The sequence below is a fragment of the Pelophylax lessonae genome (genome assembly GCF_965119305.1).
Source record: "Pelophylax lessonae genome assembly, chromosome: 12".
NCBI lineage: Eukaryota > Metazoa > Chordata > Amphibia > Anura > Ranidae > Pelophylax > Pelophylax lessonae.
In genome coordinates this window covers 34,106,194-34,116,110 of record NC_138779.1, presented here as the reverse complement: position 1 = coordinate 34,116,110, position 9,917 = coordinate 34,106,194, and the positions used below count along the sequence as shown (strand labels likewise).

The 9,917-nt window shown below is 50.5% G+C and overlaps 1 long non-coding RNA gene across 1 annotated transcript; it reads right to left on the bottom strand.

Annotated features, from left to right (window-relative positions):
- Positions 1-3,377: 3,377 nt before the first annotated feature.
- Positions 3,378-5,828, bottom strand: LOC309568533. The gene is made up of 3 exons (XR_014226027.1): positions 5,698-5,828; positions 3,692-3,919; positions 3,378-3,558 (listed from the first exon to the last, which is right to left on the bottom strand). It is a non-coding gene; the product is annotated as an uncharacterized lncRNA (long non-coding RNA).
- Between the last annotated feature and the right edge of the window lie 4,089 nt (positions 5,829-9,917).

Here is a 9,917-nt window from a genome sequence, read left to right as displayed (position 1 = left end):
GGGGTGGGAAAAGGAGACACAGGCTGGATGATGGGGGGGGGGGGGGAGAGGAGACACCGGCTGGATGATGGGGGGTGGGAGAAGGATACACAGGCTGGATTATGGGGGGGTGGGAGAAGGATACACAGGCTGGATTATGGGGGGGGGGGGTGGGAGAAGGATACACAGGCTGGATGATGGGGGGTGGGAGAAGGATACACAGGCTGGATGATGGGGGGGTGGGAGAAGGATACACAGGCTGGATGATGGAGGGTGGGTGGGGGGAGAAGGAGACACAGGCTGGATGATGGGGGGGGGGGGTGGGTGGTAAAAGGAGACACAGGCTGGATGATGGGGGGTGGGAGGATACACAGGCTGGATGATGGGGGGTGGGAGGATACACAGGCTGGATGATGCAGGGGTGGGGATACACAGGCTGGATGATGGGGGGTGGGAGAAGGATACACAGGCTGGATGATGGGGGGGTGGGAGGAGACACAGGCTGGATGATGCAGGGGTGGGGATACACAGGCTGGATGATGGGGGGTGGGAGAAGGATACACAGGCTGGATGATGGGGGGTGGGAGATGGATACACAGGCTGGATGATGGGGGGGGGGAGGAGACACAGGCTGGATGATGGGGGGGTGGGAAAGGAAACCACAGGCTGGATGATGGGGGAGGGGGTGGGAGAAGGAGACCACAGGCTAGATGACGGGGGGTGGGAGAAGGATACACAGGCTGGATTATGGGGGGGTGGGAGAAGGATACACAGGCTGGATTATGGGGGGGGGGGGAGGGAGAAGGATACACAGGCTGGATGATGGGGGGTGGGAGAAGGATACACAGGCTGGATGATGGAGGGTGGGTGGGGGGAGAAGGAGACACAGGCTGGATGATGGGGGGGGGGGTGGGTGGTAAAAGGAGACACAGGCTGGATGATGGGGGGTGGGAGGATACACAGGCTGGATGATGGGGGGTGGGAGGATACACAGGCTGGATGATGCAGGGGTGGGGATACACAGGCTGGATGATGGGGGGTGGGAGAAGGATACACAGGCTGGATGATGGGGGGTGGGAGGATACACAGGCTGGATGATGGGGGGTGGGAGGATACACAGGCTGGATGATGCAGGGGTGGGGATATACAGGCCGGATGATGGGGGGTGGGAGGAGACACAGGCCGGATGATGGGGGGTGGGGGTGGGGGAAGGAGACACAGGCTGGATGATGGGGGGGGGGGAGGAGATACAGGCTGGATGATGGGGGGGGTGGGGATACACAGGCTGGATGATGCGGGGTGGGAAAAGGAGACACAGGCTATGACCCTGCCATAGAATAACATAGCAGGTGCAGCTACTATAAATGTAGGGCCCAAACCACAGGGGTTCAGGGCACCAAACTTGGCAAACTTATACTAAAGGACCTCCAGTAGCCACATACATTTTTTGGGGGGCGATGCCTAATTTTCACAGGGACTGGCATGGGGGATCGACTTTGGCCAAATACTTTGAAACATAGGTAATGCAAAGCCCCACCTCCTGGTATCGCATAACTAAGATTCACCACGTGCCGAACGGGGCATAGCCCAATGATGGCTACAATGGTGTTCGGTTATTCTGGGAGGGCGTACAGGGGTGTCCTCCCAGAATCGCCCTTTCTGCCGGTTATGGTAAAGAGCCAATGACAGTGGCCCTTTACCACGTGATCACTCCATCCAATGACTGAGTGATCATTTCTCAACAAACAGGTGCACCAACATAGTCCCAACCTGGCCCACCAACCTCTATATCCCACCCCTCACCAACCTCTATATCCCACCCCTCACCCCCACCAACCTCTATATCCCACCCCTCCACCAACCTCTAAATCCCACCCCTCCACCAACCTCTAAATCCCACCCCTCAACCCAACCAACCTCTAAATCCCACCAACCTCTATATCCCACCCCTCACCCCCAACCAACCTCTATATCCCACCCCTCACCCCCAACCAACCTCTATATCCCACCCCTCACCCCCAACCAACCTCTATATCCCACCCCTCACCCCCAACCAATCTCTATATCCCACCCCTCACCCCCAACCAACCTCTATATCCCACCCCCTCACCCCCAACCAACCTCTATATCCCACCCCCTCACCCCCAACCAACCTCTATATCCCACCCCCTCACCCCCAACCAACCTCTATATCCCACCCCTCACCCCCAACCAACCTCTATATCCCACCCCTCACCCCCAACCAACCTCTATATCCCACCCCTCACCAACCTCTATATCCCACCCCTCACCAACCTCTATATGCCACCCCTCACCCCCCACCAACCTCTATATCCCACCCCTCACCCCCCACCCACCTCTATATCCCACCCCTCAACCTCTATATCCCACCCCTCAACCCCCACCAACCTCTATATCCCACCCCTCCACCCCCATTCCCAGCCCCCAGCAAGTTCCCCATCAATACTATAGGATGAGCATAAATAGCAACAGCCCCAGGGGGAAATAGCACTGGATAGACAGAGGAGCATGGGACTGAGCCAGAACCGACCCAGGAGGAGCATGGGATTGAGCCAGAACCGACCCAGGAGGAGCATGGGACTGAGCCAGAACCAACCCAGGAGGAGCATGGGACTGAGCCAGAAGAGCATGGGACTGAGCCAGAAGAGCATGGGACTGAGCCAGAACCGACCCAGGAGTAGGCATGGGACTGAGCCAGAACCGACCCAGGAGTAGGCATGGGACTGAGCCAGAACCGACCCAGGAGTAGGCATGGGACTGAGCCAGAACCGACCCAGGAGTAGGCATGGGACTGAGCCAGAACCGACCCAGGAGTAGGCATGGGACTGAGCCAGAACAGACCCAGGAGTAGGCATGGGACTGAGCCAGAAGAGCATGGGACTGAGCCAGAAGAGCATGGGACTGAGCCAGAACCAACCCAGGAGTAGGCATGGGACTGAGCCAGAACAGACCCAGGAGTAGGCATGGGACTGAGCCAGAAGAGCATGGGACTGAGCCAGAAGAGCCTGGGACTGAGCCAGAAGAGCCTGGGACTGAGCCAGAAGAGCCTGGGACTGAGCCAGAACAGACCCAGGAGTAGGCATGGGACTGAGCCAGAACAGACCCAGGAGTAGGCATGGGACTGAGCCAGAACAGACCCAGGAGTAGGCATGGGACTGAGCCAGAACAGACCCAGGAGTAGGCATGGGACTGAGCCAGAACAGACCCAGGAGTAGGCATGGGACTGAGCCAGAACAGACCCAGGAGTAGGCATGGGACTGAGCCAGAACAGACCCAGAGGAGCATGGGACTGAGCCAGAACCGACCCAGAGGAGCAAGGGACTGAGCCAGAACAGACCCAGGAGTAGGCATGGGACTGAGCCAGAACAGACCCAGAGGAGCATGGGACTGAGCCAGAACTGACCCAGAGGAGCAAGGGACTGAGCCAGAACCGACCCAGAGGAGCATGGGACTGAGCCAGAACCGACCCAGAGGAGCATGGGACTGAGCCAGAACCGACCCAGAGGAGCATGGGACTGAGCCAGAACCGACCCAGAGGAGCATGGGACTGAGCCAGAACTGACCCAGGAGGAGCATGGGACTGAGCCAGAACCGACCCAGGAGGAGCATGGGACTGAGCCAGAACCGACCCAGGAGGAGCATGGGACTGAGCCAGAACCGACCCAGGAGGAGCATGGGACTGAGCCAGAACCGACCCAGGAGGAGCATGGGACTGAGCCAGAACTGACGCAGAGGAGGATAGAGAGGAGTGAGAGAAAGGGAGGTAGGAGAGGGTTTCCCGATCTCTCAGCTGTCGTCTTCTTCCCTCCCTTCTTCTGACCACCATTCTTCCACACTTTCACCCATCCAGGGATCTCTTTGGAATCTTCCCGTTTCTGGCCGCCATCCTTCAAACAATCTTCTCAGCTTCACTGCAGTTCTGCAAAAAGGACAAAGTTAGTTTTTCTGCCCAAAACCAGTTTGTGACCAATTTTAAACCCTTCAAATCTCCACCCCTTTCAGCCAAATAGCCCCTTGCTCCAATCTGGTTATTGCTACACATTTACATGACACCGAACCTCAACCCAATAACCCCCCCCCCCCCCCCCTCCAAAAGAAGTTCAATTGTTTCCTTCCCATACAGTCAGTCCACCAATCAACACCGATATAAATAAGAGGAAGGAAACAATACAAAAACAGGATGAATCAACACTGATAGAAATATATATATATTACACACATACAGCCACAGAGAGAGAGACACACAGAGACACCCCCCAAGAGACATCCCCCCCATACACAGCGAGGGACATCCCCCCCCATACACAGCGAGGGACATCCCCCCCATACACAGCGAGGGACATCCCCCCCCATACACAGCGAGGGACATCCCCCCCCATACACAGCGAGGGACATCCCCCCCATACACAGCGAGGGACATCCCCCCCATACACAGCGAGGGACACCCCCCCCCATACACAGCGAGGGACATCCCCCCCCCCATACACAGCAAGGGACATCCCCCCCCCCATATACAGCGAGGGACATCCCCCCCCCATATACAGCGAGGGACATCCCCCCCCCATATACAGCGAGGGACACCCCCCCCCCCCATACACAGCGAGGGACATCCCCCCCCATACACAGCGAGGGACATCCCCCCCCATACACAGCGAGGGACATCCCCCCAGAAAACACAGCGGGGGACATTCCCCCCTCCCCCCATATAGAGCTACAGACATCCTCCCCCCATATACAGCTACAGACATCCCCCCCCCCAAATATACAGCTACAGACATCCCCCCATATACAGCTACAGACATCCCCCCATATACAGCTACAGACATCTCCCCCCCATATACAGACATCTCTCCCCCCATATACAGACATCTCTCCCCCCATATACAGACATCTCCCCCCCCATATACAGACATCTCCCCCCCCATATACAGACATCTCCCCCCCCATATACAGACATCCCCCCCATATACAGACATCTCCCCCCCATATACAGACATCCCCCCCATATACAGACATCTCCCCCCCATATACAGACATCTCCCCCCATATACAGACATCTCCCCCCCATATACAGACATCTCCCCCCATATACAGACATCTCCCCCCATATACAGACATCTCCCCCCCATATACAGACATCTCCCCCCCATATACAGACATCTCCCCCCATATACAGACATCTCCCCCCATATACAGACATCTCCCCCCCATATACAGACACCTCCCCCCATATACAGACATCTCCCCCCCATATACAGACATCTCCCCCCCATATACAGACATCTCCCCCCATATACAGACATCTCCCCCCCCCCATATACAGACATCTCCCCCCATATACAGACATCTCCCCCCCCCATATACAGACATCTCCCCCATATACAGACATCTCCCCCCCATATACAGACATCTCCCCCCCATATACAGACATCTCCCCCCCATATACAGACATCTCCCCCCATATACAGACATCTCCCCCATATACAGACATCTCCCCCCCCATATACAGACATCTCCCCCCATATACAGACATCTCCCCCCATATACAGACATCTCCCCCCCAATATACAGACATCTCCCCCCCAATATACAGACATCTCCCCCCCATATACAGACATCTCCCCCCATATACAGACATCTCCCCCCTCCTTGGCAGAGATTGCAGAAGAAGAAGCAGAATAAAACCCGGGAACTGACCTTCCCTGCAGAGCAGACACATGGGATGTGATGAGTTCCATCCACTTCCTGTACTTCTCTGTACCATGTGACCAAACAGTCACATGGTCTGTGACATCACCAGGGTCCTTCTACTGGGCAGGAACTAGCCGCTACCACAGAGGAAATGCTTCCCCCTGCCTGCAGCAGACTGATGACATCATTTCCAGTGTAGCACAAGGGCGTAGTGGTTTGTAGATCTGCCTTGCAGCACTAGGGTCCTTGGTTTCAATCCCTCTTCAGGTCAATTTCATTGGATCTTTTTTAATTGCTCTAGTTCCTTTGATAATTTATTATTGCTTTTTGATTTGCTAATAAATGCTATGATGGGTAAGTCTAATGATATAACCCAGTGATGGCGAACCTTGGCACCCCAGATGTTTTGGAACTACATTTCTCATGATGCTCATGCACTCTGCAGTGTGGTTGAGCATCATGGGAAATGTAGTTCAAAAACATCTGGGGTGCCAAGATTCGCCATCACTGATATAACCATATCCTGAACCTAAATACGGCCCATACTGATTATAAGGTATTGTATATGATTATTGATTCCCCTTGAGTGTCAAATTCACCATCATTTTATTGAAAGGGATATTAAATACTAGATTGTTATATGGATTGTATGGACATAATGAATATCACTACATTATTAATACGAGCCTTTTTTCACATGAATGACTTTGTATTGTTCTTTTGCATTTTATCCCTGAGGAAGGAGGAGGTCTTTCCCCCAAAACGCATTGGATATATTCAATGTTTTAACCAATAAATATTTCAAATTGAAAAAAATTTTTTTTTTCAAATTGATATGAACTTTTGTTCTAGACATACCTCAATCCCAACCCCTCAGCAAGGACAATATCTGCTTGGGGTTATCATGTTCTTCCTGTGCTTATGGGGGTGTGCTCCATTTTTCTACCACCCTACAAAAGACAGCCGGTGGGTAACATTGTCCCTAAAGTGTGTATCTATGTATGTGAGTTAGGGACCTTAGATTGTAAGCTCCTTGAGGGCAGGGACCAATGTGAATATAAAGAGCTACAAAAATTGTCACCACTATACAAACACCTGTAATAAATAAAATCTGTGCCTAGGCAGAGTCACTCATGGCTTTTATTAAAAAAAAGGTGGAGCTTTTCATAAAGAAAATCTACTGTTACTGTATATTGTTGTTGGCAGGTGCAGTTAGCTTGTCTGCCACTAGGTGGCTTTGTTCTCACTAAAGTGTGGTAGAGAGAATTATGTAATTGGGTGTTAGGCCCCGTTTAGAGAAAACCCTCCTTTAGTGATGTCATGGATGAAAATTAGTGTGCATATAAATGCCAAGATGTGAGGGGCCTTGTGAGTTGGGGCATGGGAGCCAAATACCTCAGAGCTGTTCAGATGTAGTAAGCTACTGCAAGGGCCCTCAACAAAACTGTTGGTTCTGTCAGTACTTCAATGGGATATTTGAAGTCATGGCCATCTTGAAAAGCTACAGTAAAGTGTGAAAAATATATTTCTAGTGTGGATATTCTTTTATTCTCGAAAATTAAGGCCCACAGTCAGGGATGTCATTTATTTATTACAGATACTTACTGTGTATAGCACCATCAATTTATGCAGCACTTTACATATATATTGTACATTCACATCAGTCCCTGCCCTTAAGGAGCTTACAATCTAAGGTCCCTAACTCATATTTGTAGTAACTAGGGCCAATTTAGACAGGATCTGGTTAACCTACCACCATGTCTTTAGAGTGTGGGAGGAAAGCCACGCAGACAATGAAGAACATGCAAACTCCAGGCAGGTAGTGCTGTGGATGGGATTCGAACAGTCAGCCCTAGTTCTGCTAGGCAGAAGTGCCAATCATTTAGCCATTGTATTGTCCCCAAAATAGCAAAGGGATTCAACTACCAGCAGGTAGGTAGTGTAATGTTCCGGTACCTATGGTACCCTTGTTCCTATATTTCTCCTCTCTTTGTGTCCCATCTTGTATATACAAAGGACGCATACACCTTTAAGACCGGATGACATCACTGCCGAGCGCCGCTATGAGCGGCTATTTCAATCGCCGGTTTGCTCTCACTCATCGCTCGTTCAAACCCACATGTTCATCGCACCTACGCCTGAGAAGTCGGAGCTGCTGACATACCTTCCTTGCTGAACTAAGCCGGAAACCTCGCTGGTGATCCGTATCCCGCTACAGGATCACCCCTCTCCTCTGGACATCTATCTAAGTGATAAGTACCCCGCAGGGGATTCTTACAAACCAATCTCCTACTGTCATCTACTGCAATTACCAAGACTATCTGTATCTATCTATTCACTATCATCTGCATAAGACTGTTAGCTCTTGAGACTACCTTGAACTATCCTTGCACTAGGTTACTCTGTCTAAAGTATACTCCATCTGTGTCCTCTTACCATCTGCACTATACTTGACATCAGAACCTATCTGCTTACCATCACCTGCAACTCTCCTATACTACTTCTAGTGCTCACCATACAATAGCCTGTCTCTCATCTATATATCCTCATATACTCTATCCCTCCATTAAACATCTATTAATATATATATAGTATATAACAGGCTGTACACGGTGATGAAGTCCTGAGAGTTGGATATGTTGTTCAACACATTCTCTACAAGGCTACTGAGTGTAATAATTCTGCAGCTGTAAATCCATCCGCAAACAAAAACGCATGAACGTTACAGGTAGTTGGCCTATCCGAGAAGATGGGGGTCGTAGACTTGTACCATTGGTACCAACATACATCCAGTCATAGTCCCCTTTACATGACATGTTAGGAATTTTTCATGCAGGCTTCATTTACATGGGCATATGAATATTTTCTACATGGAGTGCAGGTTCTTGCTGGCAGAAGATTCTATGAAAAATATGCCCCTAAAGTACTTGCATTTACTGTAGCCATGTACAGCATTTGGATGCGTGCAATACTTCTTTGACTTTAGGCGTGTATGTGTCCACACGTTTTCACGCATGCACACAAAAAAATCTGCAGATATATATGGCCCCAGGCACAGTTGTCCAACAAAGAAAACTGCAAATGACCTCAGAGACTGGGAACTGGTCCTGTGACTGAAATGCCTTTGGAATGTAGCAATAATCCTCTAATATATTCAAGCCGGGTTCTCTGTAACATCTTTTACATCAATTCTTTATTGGCTACATGGGATACAGCAATAACACCCATACGCGTTGCGGCAGAAGTCTTACTCATAGCATGTTTGTGCAGATACAGAACACTCACTAAAATAGGAATCCTCAATCCTGAAGCTGATTCTAATATCTTCTATGCAGGATGTGGAAACCTTACAAGCAGACCTGAACAAAATAATGGGGTGGGCAACTACATGGCAGATGAGGTTTAATGTTGAAAAATGTAAAGTAACGCACTTGGGCATCAGAAACATGAAAACAAGCTACTTGCTAGGGGGGGGGAACCTCTGGGTGAATCTAAGATGGAAAAGGACGTGGGGGTCCTGGTGGACAACAGGCTTGGCAGTGGCATGCAATGCCAAGCCGCTGCAAGCAAAGCCAACAGAATACTGGGATGTATAAAAAAGGGGATTCACTCCAGAAATAAAGAGATTATTCTCCCGCTCTACAAGACTCTGGTCCGGCCACATCTGGAGTATGCTGTCCAGTTCTGGGCACCGGTCCTCAGGAAGGATGTGCTGGAATTGGAAAGAGTCCAGAGAAGGGCAACAAAATAATTAGGGGAATGGAGGACATCAGCTATGAGGAAAGACTACAAGCATTGAACTTATTCTCTCTGGAGAAGAGACGCTTGAGAGGGGATATGATATCAATGTACAAATACTGTACTGGTGATGACCATAGCAGAAGGAACAAACTATTCAGAGAAAGGGAATACAATAAGACACGTGGCCACTCACTAAAACTAGAGGAAAGGTGGTTTAACCTTAAAATACGTAGGGGGTTCTTCACTGTAAGAGCAGTAAGGATGTGGAATTCTCTTCCGCAAACAGTGGTATCAGCAGGGAGCAAAAAACTATTAGATGGGCACCTTAAAGACCACAACATACAGGGGTATACAATGTACGGTTAACAGCACACACACACACACATCATAGGTTGAACTGGGTGGACTGATGTCTTTTTTCAACCTCACAAACTCTGTAACTATGTAAGTATGATTCCTATTTTAGTGAGTGTTTTGTGCCTGTA